The following is an 18,962-nucleotide window of genomic DNA, read 5'->3' as shown; positions in this document are numbered from 1 at the left end:
AGGGATATAGTGGCACACTGAGGGTTGTAAACAAGACAGCATTACAAACTATTGCAAAGTTCAAATTCCGCATAATTTTGCTCGTTCCCTGAGGCCTTCTGCTCAAGATCACCTCCACCAAGAGCCAGTGTGATAGCTCCTTGAGCATGAGCTGAAGCAGTAGCTGATGGAGCCTGGACAGAGAGAGATGCGAATTAAGCTTCTGGGGGAAAGTGGAGAAAAAATAGCTAAGAAGATTCGACTAGAGTTGGAGGATGATGCCACACTGGCAAAAGCAAATGTCATGGCATCTAAGAAGAGGAGAAGATCCTTTAATCGTCCCACTAGGAGACTTTTTTTTTTCTTGGTACATTTTTTAAACTTGCTTATGGGTGAACAGATAATCCAATACATGTGCCAAAGCGGAGAAAAAACAGTTATGGGGTTGCACAAAGAATTTTCTGTAGCGTATGGGAGTTAGGATCTTTGCTGAAATGTGAATGTCAACAATATATTTGTTGTTCCAAGCTGACAGTGTTAGTTCAGGGACCTCTGACAATGCGAATGGTCGTCTGTTTCAATATTTTCACTTTGCTGGACTGCTGACTAACATATGTGGTGTTAAAATATTTTGATCCAATAAATTGAAATCTCTGAGAACAGTGGTCCAAACTTTGGATTCTTGTGCCACTTTAGACGTGGATTTTTCACCCAAGGTTTGGTCAAGAACTGAACTTTATGACCTCAGGAGAAATTCTACTGTATTGTGTCAGTAAGCAGAATGCGGCCATCCAGTCGGGTCTCAAGGACGAATCTGACCAACACTTTGTCACCAAATGTTTGAACCTTGTTTGAATTAGTTCATCTTTGCTTCCACACCTGTAATTGCTGCCCTAATCCAAATGAGCAGAGCAGGTAGGAGTGTCAAGGAGCCCCAGTGGAACCCAGCATGGGTCCTTTCAGCTTTGTATTTTTCAGCTGTGCCATTTCAATAAAATGTTTCTTACTTTAATAGTCTTGCAGGACTGGTAAATGTCATGCCGTTCTCTCCTGTGTGGGAAGAAATGCTGTTATGGTGGTTGTCATGGAACCTGCAGCCCGACAGGAGGCCAGACATTTTAACAACTGCCAACAATTAATTTTGTTATTTTATTTTCATTTATTTATTTTTTTTTTTTTTTTGGGGGGGGGAGTAGAGTGTGATTGGCACTTGGTGTTGGAGAGTGATTTGGAATTAGATGAATCAGACTCTGCTCAACAAAGGTCAGAAAGCAAAACGAAAAGTGAAAAAAGTATACAGTCCTCCTCCTTAAATATTCAAGTGCATTAAAATACACGGCAGTATGACACATAGATGCCATCAGAAATTCTTTTTGAGCCAAATCATCATTTGTTTGTGAGTGAAAGCAGTTTTTTTTCAACTTCACAACTAACAAATGCACATATGTGGCCCATGAAAGATGTTTTGTCGCGTTCTACGAACCGTGTGGGAAGGAAGGAGGACCCGGAAGCGACAGGTGAGAGGGAAACAGGGTTTATTGAGGGCTGGAGTGGGGATGCGAGCTGGAGAGAGTTCACCACAAGGCAGGCGTCGTCCAGGACAACGTCGAAGGAAGCCGACGGGCAAGTGCCGGGTGGCGCGGACGAGGGTGCGGTCGAGCGAGACGCGTCGGGAGGCGAAGTCGGGCTGGCGTGGTAGCGCGAAGCACGGCGGAGCGGAGAGCGCTGGCGGGATGTTTGCCGGGCGGGATCTCGGAGGCGCTGGCGTGCGGAGCGGGACCAGACGGGTTCAGGTCGGCTAGAGGGGGGAGACGGCAGAGCAGGGGTCAAGCAAGCACGAGAGCAAGGCGAGTCAGGCGAACGGGAAACAAGACGAGACATGAGCCAGTACCACGTGAGGTGACAAGATAATCCGGCGTCGGACTCCTGGCGTGGCTGGTTCTTAAGCCGGCGCTGATTGCCGGCAACGAGCTGCAGGTGCGCCAGAGCCGACGCCCACTTTCTCCGGAGGAGAGCCTGGCTGGGTGGATCGTGAACCTGTAACAAACAGAACTGCCACGCCCTCCTCCCCGACCCGAACCGTCACAGTACCCCCCCCCTAACGGACGCCTCCTGGCGTCCTACCCGGCTTGTCCGGGTGAAGTGCGTAAAACTCCCTGATGGGGGCGTCGGTCAAAAACAGTTTTCGGGAGATCCAGGAGCGCTCCTCCGGACCGTAACCCTCCCAGTCCACCAGGTACTGGTAGCCCCGGCCCCGGCGCCGAACGTCCAGGACTTTTGCCACCGTGTAAGCCGGGTGGTCGTCTATTATCATGGGGGGTGGGGGGGGTGCCGCCGGAGGGCTCAGAGGGCTGGAGGATACCGGTTTGAGGAGGGAGACATGGAATGTGGGGTGAATCTTCAGGGAGTCGGGAAGTTTGAGTCGAACAGAGCATGGGTTGATGATTCTTTCGACGGGAAAGGGACCGATAAAGCGAGGAGCCAGCTTACGAGACTCGACTTGTAGGGGAAGATCGCGTGAGGAGAGCCACACCATTTGGCCAGGCACGTAGTCCGGGGCTGGGGACCGACGGCGATCAGCCAGTCGCTTGGTCCTCTGGGCTGTTCGGATGAGGGCGGCCCTCGCTTCGGCCCACACCCCCCGGATCCGGCGGAGGTGCTCCTCCACGGAGGGAATGGCCACGGTATGCTCCTGGTCCTTGAAGAGAGGTGGTTGGTAACCGAAACAGACCATGAAGGGAGACATACCTGTGGCCGTGGTGGAGAGGGAGTTATGGGCGTACTCGACCCAGGGTAGTGCGTCGCTCCAGGAGTCCGGGTTGCGGGCCACCACGCATCGGAGGGCGGCTTCCAGGTCCTGGTTGGCCCGCTCCGTCTGGCCGTTGGATTGGGGGTGGTAGCCCGAGGAGAGACTGGCGGTGGCCCCGACTGCCTTGCAGAATTCCTGCCAAACTTGTGAAGCGAACTGGGGGCCCCGGTCGGACACGATGTCCTCCGGGATGCCGTGGGGTCGGAAAACGTGTTGGGTGACGAGTTTGGCGGTCTCAAGCGCGGTGGGCAGCTTGGGCAGGGGGACGTAGTGGACGCTTTTGGAAAACCTGTCGACCAGGGTGAGGATGACTGTGTGTCCGTTGGACGGAGGGAGACCGGTAACAAAGTCCAGGGCGATGTGCGACCATGGACGGCTTGGAATCGGCAGGGGCTGGAGGAGGCCGGCGGGGACCGCGTGGGAGGCCTTTCCGCGGGCGCAGACGGAGCAGGCTCGCACGAATTCCCGGGTATCCTTAGCCATCCGGGGCCACCAGAAACGCTGCTGGAGGAAGCGGAGAGTGCGTGCCACCCCCGGGTGGCAGGTGAGTGTGGATGAGTGCCCCCATTGCAGTACCTGTGACCGCACGGTGTCGGGAACGAACAAGCGGTCGGAAGGGACTGGGCGCGGGTCTGGTTGCTGCTCCTGAGCGTTGCGGACGACCTGCTCGATGTCCCAGGTGGCCGCCCCCAGTAGACAGGCCGAGGGAAGAATGGGCTCCGGAGCGTCAGGGCTGGCAGGGGGCGAGAACTGACGTGAGAGGGCGTCCGCCTTCCCATTGTTCGAGCCGGGGCGGAAGGAGAGGGTAAAATTGAAACGGCTCAAGAACAAGTTCCAGCGTGCCTGGCGGGGGTTGAGTCTCTTGGCGGACTGCAGGTATGCCAGGTTTTTGTGGTCGGTCCAGACCAAAAAAGGGGTCGAGGTGCCCTCGAGCCAGTGCCGCCACTCCTGGAGAGCCCATACCACCGCGAGGAGTTCTCGATTGCCCACGTCGTAGTTTCGCTCGGCGGGGGATAGGCGCCTGGAAAAGAAGGCACACGGATGGACTACCTGGGTGCCGGGATCCCGCTGGGAGAGGACGGCCCCCGCCCCGGTGTCGGAGGCGTCCACCTCCACGATGAACTGGAGGGCGGGGTCTGGGTGCCGGAGTACGGGGGCGCTGGTGAAGGCCTTCTTCAGGTGGGTGAAGGCCTGGGCGGCCGCCGGGGTCCACTGGAATGTGGTGGCTGTGGACGTAAGCGCGGTGAGTGGACTGGCGACCTTACTGTAGTCCCGGATGAAACGGCGGTAGAAATTTGCGAATCCGAGAAAACGTTGCAGCTCCTTCCGGGTGGTGGGCTGGGGCCACTCCGCCACGGCCTGGATCTTGGCCGGGTCGGGGCGAAGTTGCCCCCTGGCGATGATATAGCCAAGGAAGGGCACCGAAGGGACGTGGAACTCGCATTTCTCGGGCTTCACGTAGAGGCGGTTCTCCAGGAGGCGCTGGAGGACCAGTCGGACATGCCGGCGGTGATCTGCGAGAGAGCGGGAGAATATGAGGATGTCGTCGAGGTATATGAATACGAACCGGTTGAGCATGTCGCGGAAAACGTCCGTCATGAGGGTCTGGAAGACGGCGGGGGCGTTGGTAAGTCCGAAAGGCATCACCAGATACTCGAAGTGCCCCAATGGTGTGTTGAATGCCGTCTTCCACTCGTCCCCCTCCCTGATGCGGACCAGGTGGTACGCATTTCGTAAGTCCAACTTTGAGAAAATCTGGGCCTCACATAGGGGTTCGAACGACGGGTCGATGAGGGGGAGCGAAGACTTGTTTTTGACCGTTATTTGGTTTAATGGTTTGAAGTCAATGCAGGGGCGGAGCGAGGCGTCCTTCTTTTTTACGAAAAAGAAGCCCGCGCCCAGAGGAGAAGACGAGGGGCGGATGAGACCGGTCGCAAGTGACTCCCGGATGTACGTCTCCATGGCCTCCTTCTCTGGCCTGGAGATGTTGTATAGCCGGGTGTTGGGCAGGGGGGCCCCCGGGAGGAGGTCGATGGCGCAGTCGTACGGACGATGGGGGGGGAGGGTACGGGCAAGGTCCTTGTTGAAGACCTGCGCCAGGTCGTGGTAGTCCGGGGGAACGGAGGAGACGTCAGGGGGAGGGGGGGGGGGAAGCGTAGAGGAAGGGGGCGGATCCGCTGAACGCAGGCAGTGGGAGTGGCAGAACTCACTCCATCCTGTCAGCACGCACCTCCTCCAATCGATGGTGGGATTGTGGGTCTGGAGCCAGGGGAACCCTAAGACCAGGGGGACCTGGGGAGAGTGAATCAGAAAAAATCTGATGGACTCCCGGTGATTTCCAGAGACGATGAGGGTCAGGGGAGCGGTCTGTTGGGAGACCCGGGCGATGAGATGTCCGTCCAGCGCGACCACTCTTCGGGGAGACAGAATGGGTTCCATGGTGATGCCAAGCTGGCGGGCAAGGGTCAGGTCCAAGAAGCTGCCGTCGGCCCCCGAGTCGACCAGCGCGGTGACCGAGCGGGGGGTGTGTGGACCCAGCAGCCGGGCGGAGATGGACATCCGGGAAGAAGAGCCAGAAGCGGAGACCAGCAGGCTCGGCGTTGGGCTCTCCCTCAGCGACGAGCCTGCTCTTTTGGGTTACTGGGACAGTGGATCAAGAAGTGGCCGGGGAGGCCGCAATACAGGCAGAGCTGATGGGACCGACGGCGCTGGCGCTCCAGAGGGTCCAGAGTAGTTCTTCCTACCTGCATCGGTTCCTCCGCGCCGGTGGATAGCTGAACCGGCGATGGCGAGCGAACCTCGGGTCGGGGAATGGCTGCCCGGGCGGCGACTCTGGCGGGGCGTCGGAAACGATCAGCCTGCCGGTCCCGCAACCGATGGTCCACCTTGATGGCCAGGGCGATTAGTTCTTCGAGCGTCGTGGTTTCGTCTCGGATCGCCAGCTCGTCCTTGAGGGCGTCGGTCAACCCGTTGAGAAACGCCTCGCGGAGAGCCGGCTCGTTCCAACGGCTCTCGTGGGCCAGGATGCGGAATTCCACCGAGAAATCGGCCGCGGAGCGGGAACCCTGTCGGAGGGAGAGGAGCCGGCGGGACGCCTCGCGCCCCTGCACCGGGTGGTCGAAGACACGGCGTAACTCCTGGCTGAAATCCGCGTAAGTAGACATCGCAGGAGACGCCGCCTCCCACAATGCGGTTGCCCACTTGGCGGCGCGGCCGCGAAGCAAGTTGATGGTATAGGCGATCCTGGCCCGCTCGGTAGCGTAACTGTGGGGCTGGAGGTCGAAAACCAGGGAAGTGCTGAGTAAGAATTGGCTACACGAGCCCAAGTCCCCGGAGTAGGGTTCGGGAGTAGGAACGTGGGGCTCTCGACCGCCCGCATAATGCAATGCGGCGGCCGGGGGGCCCAGGGTCGCGTCCCTGGGGAGGTTGGAGGGGGGAGCGAGTGAACCCACCTGGTTAGAGAGGTGCGAGAGCTGGTGTTGGATGGCCTGGAGGGAGCCCGGAACTTCCTGCAGCATTCGATCATGGCGCTCGAGCACGCTGCCCTGGTGGGCAAGCGCTTCGCCCAGGGGGTCCGTGGTCGCGGGGTCCATTAACTTGGCCGGATTATTCTGTCGCGTTCTACGAACCGTGTGGGAAGGAAGGAGGACCCGGAAGCGACAGGTGAGAGGGAAACAGGGTTTATTGAGGGCTGGAGTGGGGATGCGAGCTGGAGAGAGTTCACCACAAGGCAGGCGTCGTCCAGGACAACGTCGAAGGAAGCCGACGGGCAAGTGCCGGGTGGCGCGGACGAGGGTGCGGTCGAGCGAGACGCGTCGGGAGGCGAAGTCGGGCTGGCGTGGTAGCGCGAAGCACGGCGGAGCGGAGAGCGCTGGCGGGATGTTTGCCGGGCGGGATCTCGGAGGCGCTGGCGTGCGGAGCGGGACCAGACGGGTTCAGGTCGGCTAGAGGGGGGAGACGGCAGAGCAGGGGTCAAGCAAGCACGAGAGCAAGGCGAGTCAGGCGAACGGGAAACAAGACGAGACATGAGCCAGTACCACGTGAGGTGACAAGATAATCCGGCGTCGGACTCCTGGCGTGGCTGGTTCTTAAGCCGGCGCTGATTGCCGGCAACGAGCTGCAGGTGCGCCGGAGCCGACGCCCACTTTCTCCGGAGGAGAGCCTGGCTGGGTGGATCGTGAACCTGTAACAAACAGAACTGCCACGCCCTCCTCCCCGACCCGAACCGTCACATGTTTATTATAACAAAGAGAGTAATTGTTCATGAATTAGCATTACGCAGCAACTACTTCATCAATTTCCATGAAACTTTGTGAATAACTACATTGTCATGCTGAACATTAAGGTTTTTTAGCCGTTTTGGAGGTAGAATATGTTTTTGCACATTTTTGAAAATAGAACTCCTACGAACTTCAGCAACTAAATTCAGGATGGTTCACTAAAGCGTTGAATTGCAGCGCCAAACCAATTTCGTTTTAAATGTGAGAAACCCTGCACATGATAGGAAAAAAAAACATGAATTGCCAACTTACTGCTCTGATACTGTACCCGACACAAATGCAGCACACCACAACCGCTGATTGACAATCATGAGTCTCCTCCTGATGTTTGTCCTACTACCTGGATTGCCCTTGAGAGACAGCCACATGCCGCCGGGCATCATGAATGCTAGAAAATACAAAGAAAAAAAAGAGTAGTAGAAAAAGCAATAGAATCTCGGCTAATTGTTTGTTCACGTGACTTGAGTGTCCTGAAAGTCGCTTCCAAATTTAATTTCTTATTATTATAACTAGATTGTGGTTGCAAACTCTTCTCGCTGTCATTAAGGTGAATGACTTGTAAGACACGTAATCAGGTGTATTGTGGCCAATAAATGTTTGTCACAGACCAAAAAGTAATTATGGTTTCCCTCAGAGGCACTTTTTGAAACCAAATAAATGTATAGTAGCCTTTTCACTACCGGTAATTTATAAGTCCAAATTCAAGTAAAGTTGATTGTTCAATTACTGTTTATTTTAAAAAAGGAGCATGGCACCAGGAAAAACACATACCAAAAAATATGGTAGATTTATCATGATGACTTTTTGGTGCTGGCGTTTTACCTTGTTTTTTATCTGGCATGTCAGGTTTTCATAATAATAATAATAATAATAATAATTGTTGTTGTTTTTATTTTAGGATATATTATATTATTAAGAATATAATTATATAGTAATATATTTATGCAGTTATCCGGTATTTATGAATTATGGGTTAGGATCAGTAACAGGTGTATTTTTTTTAAGCTATAAATTACAACGCGAAGCAACTTTTTATAGGTCAAACTAAAAACAAAAATAATAATAAAGTATCTCAAAAACCTGCTGTGCTCTGATTACAATTTGAGTTGACCACACAGTGCTTATTGGCTGCATTTGCCAGTCAGACACATTGCAGTTAAATATTGTCAGTCATCTGCTTAAAATATAACTCTTGTCAGCAACAAAGTATCAACGGTCCTTCCCATTCTAGACATGGTTATGACTTTTCACCACATGGCCAAGCACGAAACAGCTTTTTTTATTGATTCTGTAGTTTTGCAGAACATCAGATTTACATCATGTTAAAAAAAAAATCCAACTTGTTGTCAGACTGCAACAGTAGCTAATATTGACTCATGTTGGCATATTGATACTGTACCACAGGAGATAACAATATGGCAATGTTGATATATTGTCTTAATCCGAAAAAGGCTTGACATTACAAATCTGAGCTCAGAAGAGTGCCATTCCAATTTATATCATTTCAATTAAAAAATAAACTAAAAACCCTAAGGCTAGAAACAGATCACTGCAAAGATTAAAATATGGTCTTTCTGAGATTAGTTCGCTCTATCTTGTATTTCATTGTCACGGTACATTGCGCGGTATTCGCATTGAGCTGTTGCATTTGAATAATGTAAAGAGGTCTATCAAAAGGCCGACGTGACCTGAGTTTCAAGAACCCAATGAGTAAATATTTTTACTCTGACGACCATTCATCATATCACAGCATGGTTTCCTGACCATCCTAAAGCGTCCCATAGGTGATTTCTCTTTGAAGCTATCCATCCAGGATGTTGAATACAAATGACCTGCGCTATAAGAGTTCTCCATTAATCTCATGAAGGTGAACTCCTTTTTGTGAGGATAAATACATAGCTCTTAAATTTGACCCCGCTGAACTCCAGTACCAGCAACTAACACTTATTACCATTTATTATCAATGCCTATGAGCCATATGAACTCGTTATATGGCTCAGTGCGTTCTCATCACAAGTTAGAAGCAAATCCTGTACGGTAAGTTAAACAATATATTATATTTGAAGTTGACTATTTGAAGACTACTAGTGTTGCAGTGCCTAGTTCCATGTCCACCTCATGTTATCCTCAATACACTCCACAAATATGAGAGATATTTTGGACATAAAATGTTACATTTGAAATACATTCGAACACACACCCCCACACACCCCCACACAAACACACACACACACCTATACATATATATATATATATATATATATATATATATATATATATATATATATATATATATATATATATATATATAATTTTTTTCTTTTTAAGTAGCCTGGAAATATTTTATCCTAATTTCAGTGTAGAGTAAATAATAAGATTCTACCAATTCAATTCTTTGGAGAACAGGCTTCATATCTGCAAAATATCAGATCTTGTGGCCAAATTCTACTAAAATTCTACAGTAATAAAAAAGTGTAGTTTACATAGTTTAATTTAAATACTCTTGTCCTTTTTCCCCCAACTATAGTTTGATTATCATAAATGACCAAAATTTAGCCCAAACAGATCTGAAGATTGTGGTCATTTTTCAGCCCGTCAAGTATGTTTGTTTGCACCTCAAAGCCTAAGGACACCGAGTGTCTATGCAAAGACTCAGCGGCGTGCATGCAGGCAGGGTGAAATAAAGGTTATGGAAGCTCCTAAATATTTTACAGACATACCCCTCCCTTGCCACAATTAGATAGATTACCTGTTAGCCATGTGTATGTGTGCAGAAATGTTTTTAAACGGCTGTCTCCTCCAGGCAATGGCAGAGAAAGTCACAAAGAATTCCACGCCGTCCAAGCATCATTGAACATGCCAAAGCAAAAAAAAAAAAAGCCTTCCTCATGTTGAATTGTGATAAATTTTTTACAGGTTTGGAGTGAAAAGGGTTAGTTAAAAATTTAAAGGCCTTGTGGCTGACAGTGGCGGTTAGATGTTGAGCCTTTAGTCACTTGTAAGCAGCTGGAGTGTTGTTGCTCTACACTGGACTCACAATTGATGTTTGTACACTTTGTAAAGCTACAATGTCAGTAACATGTTTTGGAAAGAGACAAAAAAACAAACAAACAAACGGTGTACATTTAAATGGAAAGCAGTGATGGCAATTTCACATAATAAATGCAGATGGAAAAACTTAATTGTAGAATGAGTGTTTCTTCTCAATTAGAATGTTCATGATGATTAATAGCAGTATTCTTTTCAGGAATGTATTGACCCAAAATTAAACCTCCTACTTTTGCATCACTGATAAATGACAGTGCTAACAGTGATCGTTAATTTGAAATTTAAATGATGAAATATTTTCAAAATAAATCATTTATAATGTAAACATAAAATGTTGATATGCTGTTTTTTTAATACGTTTTTCAACATTCTCTCGATTTCTCTGAAACCGCAGTGAACTAAATATCAACATTTCCCCTTTTTTGTTTGTGTCCTACTTAGATTTTTGTTTTATTAATTTTGTTTTTTTTTCTACATCTTATACCAACAATTACGTTTCATGAACAGAGTGACCTGAATGCTAGTGAATAACTTCACTTTAGATTGCGTGAATAGTTCTGGTCTGTTTATCCACTTCCAAGTGAGAATGTCAGCAATCTGCCCGCATTGTTTAATTTGCATAAACAACATGAATTGATCATATTTGTCTCCGATAGTGCAGGGATAATTAATTGCTTTTCTCCTTAATATAATCATTGTGGCGTTAGCCTATATTTATGCCAAGTACAGTAGGGACGACGTTTTCCCTGTGGACTGCAGGACCATCTGCGTTGCGCTTTTATACAGATGACACAAGTGCTTCAGTTGCACCGTGTTTCTAAACTTAGTCAATGTTGTATGCAATTGTTGAGTTTGTATTTTATCTTGTTTTTATTTCACAGGCTTAAGACAGGGTACGCTTCCACATTTTCAAACCTACTATCCAATCAAATGTTTTTTCCTCCAATTGTACAGATGTAGGCCAAACCGCTAGATTAATTGACACTCTTTGTTTACTTTTGGAGCTGCAAGGCACAAATGTGTGTACACAAATTCTATACCTGATCTAGAGTTCACACAAAAATGTCATGAAATGTGCAAAGATTTACTCTAAATAAGACGAGAAAACCCTAAATTGTGGGACTGGGACTTATTAGTTGCTTGGTTGAATTCAGTCGTGATTCATTTAGGAATGATTCAGTGCCTAAAATGGCTCTTGATGTGATCATTTCCACTTCATTTGTAAATGTAAATTAAATATCACAACATAAAATTATTACTGCTGTTAAAATCCGTATGTAAGCCTGTGATATTCATCTTCCTCAGAGCGGATTAAATCTCGGCAGTTTAATTTTCAATAAATCGGGATTATCACATTGACGCTTGTAATAATGTCGAACTGCCTGTTGCAGGACGATGGTCAACCTCAGTTTCTGTTTGGATTTCAAAAATGTTCCCATGGAGAATAATCCATTTCTGGGTCTGGAAATGTTACTATCTTCAAAATTTTAAGAGAATAACAAAAATTAGCCTTTATTAGTTCTGAAGTTAGGAAATTCCAGAATTTTTGGGGGGGGCATTTTTTGGGCAAAAAAATTGCTTTTTAGTTTTTTTTAATTGCAAAAAGACAATGCATGTTGATAGTCAGTGTTACACACAATTAATCAGGTGATGCTCACTGGACTGGATAGCTCTTGAACTTCAACATTGGGAAACATCAGAGATACAGATGACCGACTTTCCAATGTAATCACTGATCTGACAGGCATTGTGTCACTGCGGTATATCATTTTTTAAAGGCCAATCGTGAATTGGTGAAGGGGTGATAGAAGTTGCTACGTAACATTTCATCTTCCCGGAGAAAAAATTAAGCCTAAAGGAAAATGAATTGGCTAAAGTAAATTGCGCTTCGCCAAATCAACCGTACACCACCACTTTATCAGTATGCAAAGCGTCGGACAAAATGCTGTGGAATCTCAAGTCCGATGAGAATCCAGCGCAGATTGGTTGAGGACCTGCAAGTATACTTTTGTCAGATTTTAACTAAATCATTCCTTTTTGTCCGCACACGAAGGAAGCGGGGACTGCATAAAGAGAGTCAGATTCAAAGAAAGGCAACATGATATGCAATGTCACCGCCACGCTATCAGGAGACTACGTCTTTTTAATCAAAGGCTCCCATCATGATGTCCACAGGCCTTTAGCTGTTCATTTGCTATACTCGGTGTAGAAGGCTGCAAAAGTGCTGGCACACTAAAAGTGCTCACTCTCTCTCTCCCAGATAAGATTTTATGTGGCTCATCTTTGATTGACCCAATTAGGCTAGTCCGCTGGGTGGTGCTTGCTGCTTATTAGTGCTTCACATCGGCTTAATCATTGGATATAGTTGGTGAGTGATGTGCGGAGCAACCTGGAGGAAGGCTGACACAAGCCTCCTTTCAAGTGCAAATGAAACTAAAGGATTCTGACAGTTGGTCTCTCCAGCTGCTCCCTTATCTCTAAAACTAGACATTTTAGCTATTTTAATAACTGGGTCTCAATTTCGTCATGAATATTTTAACCACATTGTGAAATACTGATGGAAAATGTGGACATTTGAACACAATATTCAACCAAGAGGTTCAGTTGTTTTTAGCTAACCTACAGTGTGGTTTGAAAGGATAACTGTAAACCGCACAGCATTATCTTGAATGAATGCTGATGTTTATTTCAGTGACTATACATCAAAACAAAACTTTTACCTGTTAAAATGACAAAAAGTCCCAGATCGCCCAAAGACTCTGGATAATGTGGGACAGTCGTGGCGGACACGCGTCTGCAACATTGAGTGAAAGTTGGGCACAGTGCCTGCGGATTGGCAGACCGGGGTAGTGGTTGCCACTTAACTCATTCACTACCACCCAAGTGAAAAAAAAAAAAAAGATCTTTGACGTCTTTAGCCGTCAATGGCAGTCAATGAGTTAAGGGGGACGGAAGGGAGTTTTCCAACCGCACGGCGATGACACTCCTCAGCCTTCTGGGTAAGGTCTTTTCAGGAGCGCTGGAGACGAGGGTCCGTCGGAAAGTAGAATATCAGAATCAGGAGGAGCAGTGTGGTCCTGGTCGTGGGAGTGTGGAAAAGCGTTGTTAATAACTTTTATGGAGAGAATTTCCCGATGCAGTACCTGTGCCCTCAAATGTTCTCTGGCATTCCCATGGGATTGACTTTTCTGATATTCACCTGCTATACTTTGTTTAATATACAACTTTGTAAAAACAAATCCACATTTCTCCCTGTTGATTTTTCTACTGTATCCTTGCTAACATTTTTGCATATTTCTGCATATATTTATGATGTTCTTTATGGCATCATAAACCAAACTTTATGAGATTAGTTACAGTATGGCGGGATGAGAATGAATTGAGTGGCAGCACAATCTGCTGCAGATGCAAGCGAAGTCCCCCGTGTGAAGGATGGAGGGGAAAAGGTAATTTGTGAAGAGACTCACCTGCCAAAATGATGAAGAGTCCTCCTTTGTTGATTTTCCCGCAAGTGTCTCCCAGTCAGGAGTCATAAGAGAGCAGAGTTTACAGTTTACAGAGAGATCCAGGAGATCTGCTAGTCCGTTCTTGAATATCTGTGTGCACGTGAGTGTGTGTGTTTGCATGAATGTGTGTGTGAGGGAGAGCGTAAAACCGCGTGACATTTGCAGAAGTAATTTTTCATCTTTTTGACACTGTTGCCTTTGGGCTCATTTTATGACAAGACATGTAAATAGATTAAACTTTCATTAGGGAATATGCTTGGCATCGTGCAACCCTATACAGTACACACAATAGCCTCGAGACAAGATACAAGCTGTTACTACTTGTTTTTTTAAAAGTGCAACATACTGTAGTCTAAATGAATGACAGTGGTTGGATGTGTTCCCAAGCAGTTTATAGTACGGCTCATGACATCTGTCCAACAATTTTCTAAGTCGCAGGAGCTATAGCCTATCCCAGCTAATCTGGCACTCTGGGCTGGCCTAGCAATGTATTTTCTTTCAATAACAGTTTTACAACATGATAAAGTCTTGAGATTTCACCATGCACCATGCGCAGATTCGAGATGCAGTTTTACTTGGAGTAGCAAAGCAGCCTCAGAAAATATATATAGAGCTCGGCAGTACGGCAAATGAGTGGTATGCACATCTGCCTTAGAGTTTTGAGGCACATTTTTAAAAACATGTTGCTTTGTTAATTAGAGATTAAAATTTATTCAGAGGTGTGAATGGGAGTGTGAATGGATGTTGGCGGCCAGTTCAGATTGCAGCCGGCGTCTCACCCAAATTCAGCAGCGATAGGCTCCCACACACCCGCAATCTTAGTCAGGCTAAGCGGTACAGAAAATGGATGTGTGGCTAAACATAGAGCTTATGTGACTTTCCAAAAAAGCTCCAGTTTTGGCTCAAAGGCTTCTCCCATAAGCTTTCCGGCTTGTCAATTTCAAGATTTCTTTCAAAAAAATTAAACCACATGTGAAGTAACTGTCTTCCATACTTGATCCAGGGATCTCACAGACATTTTTTTTTTTTTTTTGCAACCTTTAAAAAAAAAGTTCCCATCTCCTTGAGCTATTTCCACAAGTAATAACTCTGTACTGTCATTGGTTAACATCTGGTTTACTATTCAGGAACTTATACATTTATTCCTGTCAGGTTGTCACAACTCATAGACTGTTCACCTTTCTCTATTCAGTTCTGGTTACATATAATGTACTCCACAATTCCATTGAATTTGCACATTAAAAACATTAAGTAAGCTAGATAAAAATGTTCTATAATAAAAATTGTAAATGACAAATTCATTTGTAAACGTTTCATATGATCTACATTTGCAAATCAGTAATCGCTTCCTTCAATAAGCAATATTTTCCCAACATTAAACTGAAATAAATTCAAATGCTTTATTACTACTTTCTGGAAATAACAAGAGCTTGCATATGTTTTTCCTATATGTACAAAGTCTCACGTTGTTACGTTAAAAATTCAGTTTTTTGGAGTCTGAGACCCGTGTTACTTGATATTGGAAGATGATAGACATTTGCAAAGAAGGATCTAAATATTTCACACCTGGAGTTGTAGGCAGGTGTTGCTTTAACAAACATGTGCCTAAGCACATCTCTTAAGTGAGATGCAGTCAGGAACACATCAGGATCCCCATCTGTCGAAAAGAGACGGAGGCTGCCCCTGAGGAAGTCGCACAGGTAGACACAGTAAAACCAATAATAGTGCTCCGCTCTGCATGTATAATGTGCTGTCAAACTTCAGAATGGTGCAACAGCCTGATGGCTTCCCAGTCGAATGTGTAAAGTCGTAAACCCATCCTGACTTGCTAAGAAAATGGCTCAAAGTCGCATCTGCTTTTAATTCACAAACTTTGCGGCATCTTATTTTTTTTTCAAATCCTTTTAATGTTGTTTCACTAAAAAAATCATACATCTGTCATGAACCCTAAATTTTAGTGTTACCTGAAACTGAATGACTGTCAGTGTTCAAACCTTTACAGGGAAATATGGAATTGTAAAGTTTCCGTGGAAGATTTAATTGACTGCTTTTTTTTCAGTTGTGACCTAAATAAGTTTTGTTCACCCAATTATTTTGTTTCTTCAATTTCATTGTTTGTCGATCTACTCTTGATTACTTTATTATTTGTGCTCTTATAGAAAGTTCTGTTAACAATACAACATAACAATAAGTTATATAAACCTCATACATAAGAATAAAATAATGCAAGTTAAAATTATTAAATTAGAAATTCTATTTAATTAATAAAACATGCTATGGTTAAATTCAATGACTTTTTAATTCGTTTCAAGACCATGACAAGACCATGACATATTATCCACATTCAAAAATCCATATTCTGCTTTATCGCACAAGTAGATAGTATATTATTACAAACAATTTCAATAAAACTAAAAATACAGTCCATGGTATAATGCACACCTTGCCTCCCAAGATTGGACCTAGGAAGTCAATCTTGAGCACTTTAAGGCAATTTAAGAACTTCACATTGAAAATAAATCTCCATACGGATTTAAACATTTAAAAAAAGGGATTCAAAGCGCCCCGAGGACTTTGACAAATGAATAGTAACCTATTCATTTTCCTTTTAGTTGATTCGTAGTTTTACGTGGTGTCACTGTACATTTTAATTGAACTGTTGTTTAAAAAATACCTTACATGCTTTGTCTGCATGTTTTTTTTTTTTAATTATTACGTGATGCCGACTTCCTCTGACTATTTATTTTTGGGGGTTAAATTATTCAACCAAGAAGCATCAGCATTTTTTTAATGCAGCATTTTGCTGTATTTGTTACCCATAATGCTGTCTGTCAGCAGTGTGACGGCCTCGCACAGTTGTCACAAGCGCTCTGTCTCGTGTCTCCCCTCGGACTGCATTAGTGTCAGCATGCACTCTGCTCTCCTCATTGTGTGTAATCGTTGCTTTGTCTCTCGCGCCCTGACACACACCTCACTGCATGCAACTTCCGCAGTCTCACCGTTCCTCCACCACCAAATCTCTCGCCGTCCCCTGCACCGCTGAACCTCACTCGTCTCACACCTAAAGGGATTGCTGTCAAGTTGAAAAGGCTGAGCTTGCTATGCCTGACAACTTGCGTATTTGTACGGATGCTGCCATGCAAATGTTGTGATATTGTTTTGTCACTTGGTGGTTGACCCCCACTAGTGGGCCATTAAAAGCGAGGCATTCCAGTCAAACAGAAACAAGGCATTTGTGCGAACCGGCCTCTGTGGGGCATTTTCAATTCTTCTTATCTATGCACCATTGTAGGCTGCACGAACCCATTTTCTGCTTAATTCAACCCCCAGTTATAGAGAACCCATGGGGGGAGGGGGAGGGGTGATGACAAGAGACCCCTCACCACTCTCACTGTGTAAACTTTCAGCTCTTGTCTTATTTCTGTGTTAAGATGACACTTGGGAAGACTCCTGGTGTTTTTGACACAAATTACATTCAAATTAAAAGGATTTGCAGTCACTATTTCCCTTGTTCAATTGCTACAACTCTGCCAACATACATTTGCAAAAAATGTACAACCTTATGTTTGCCAACATGAATTGTAGTAAGATGATGTGCTGTGGTTTCTGCGCTTCGTACGAGCCGTTGGGCATCACATCCTCATTTCTGCCACATCAGGGATTGGCCTGTCTCGGCGCCACATATAGTTTACCCTGTTACTTGTCAGCACCTCAGCTTTGAGAGACTCCGTGTCAGCAATCACTGTCTGCAGTCACATGCCTATGAATAAATATTCTACTGGTAACTCTTTGAGGCTCTCATTTTTTTTTGTGGCTATGTGCAGGCAGAGCTGTCATGAAACCTTTTCGAGTTGCATTTTTGGAAGGAATCCTTTGCCAGGTTTTTAAAGCTTTTTTTGGGTGCCATTTTTAGATCTGCATTGTTATTTCCGATTGTCAACGACAGCATAGTATGGTGGCCTGTTATTAATTAAATGAGTTAAATTCAATTTAATGCAGATTATGCCTGCTTTTCATGTGAAACATTTCCCTAACCGCAGAGAGATCATTTGAAGATTTTCCCGTTTTACATCTGAACTCTTTAAATGTGATCTGTATTATATCCATGTTTACTGCTACATTTCAGCAGTGTGAAAATGAAAGAAAGCTACTGTGTCGATCCTTTCAAGGACATGCCACACATTCCATATGAATACTTTGGGGACTTCTATCCCATCTGAATAGTCTGTCCTTTATACAATATGTAATGAAGTTCATCCAGTTTCTCCATTTTTTTTTTTTTAATTAATTGTGAAGACTATGATGCTTGCATACCGGTGTGGATGCAGCCTCTAAATAGGTACAGAGCAGATGAGCCATATGGTGTTGTCTGACATGAAGAAATTAGGCCACCAATGCTGTCTGTTGATTGTCATCAACCTGGCCACCTGCTTTGCTTCTGCAACAGCTAACCTACTATAATAGCCAATGTGTACTCCCCGAGTGTAGCTTGAGCTACATTTTATAGGACAGCTTTTTTGTTTGGAAATTAAACTGTTAAGGTGTAGAGTGCTCTGGCTTAAACATTTATCACCTGCAACAATTGGTGATTGACTGACTGTGCTACTGATAATTTGTTTCATTGGATCAAGAAGGGATTTTGAATCAGGGTATCTATCCCCTTTAGCTTTTAAGTTCCCATATAAGCACATAATACCAATGGATAAGTTGAACTATGTAACATTCTATCTGCCCAAAATATAATGTCTGAATGAATCAGATTTTCGTAAATTGGCAAATCTATATCTGATCTAACCAAACTTGGATGAATTTAAATTCTAACACTGCATTGTCAATGTCCAAATGTCAAGCCAATGAAGATTTGACCAAGACATTGTTATTTACTTCAAACATTTGAAACACTATTGATTTTTAGGAATGTAGTTGATACTTTAATGACAACGTCTATATGCGTCTCATCAAAATTTAATGGGAACATCCTTGGAAGAGGACCGATTCCTGTCATTGTTAATCCGTGGTGATTGAATGCCACTGGGAGATCGGCGTATATGTGCTGCAACTGCATCATAGATTTTTTTACAGGACAGTTTTATTTCGATTTTGTGTTTATAGAAGCACTGGGGATATGACAACCATCCCATGACAGCATATTTTTATTCCGTTTTAATAAAAATTGTCATGTTTTTAACATTTGCTGGCCTTCAAAACACAGGTCATGGTTCAAGTTACTTTTATAGCATTTTCCAGGATGTTAAGAAATAAAAAAAATTCAAGAATGACACCACAGATGTTGAAGTAGCACAAGTGATTTTATTGAACAAAAAATACCATGAATATACA

This window comes from Idiotropiscis lumnitzeri, chromosome 13 (genome assembly GCF_059441095.1).
Source record: "Idiotropiscis lumnitzeri isolate Australia: NSW breed Sydney's pygmy pipehorse chromosome 13, RoL_Ilum_1.0, whole genome shotgun sequence".
NCBI classification, from domain to species: Eukaryota; Metazoa; Chordata; class Actinopteri; order Syngnathiformes; family Syngnathidae; genus Idiotropiscis; species Idiotropiscis lumnitzeri.
This window is presented reverse-complemented; position numbering follows the sequence as displayed.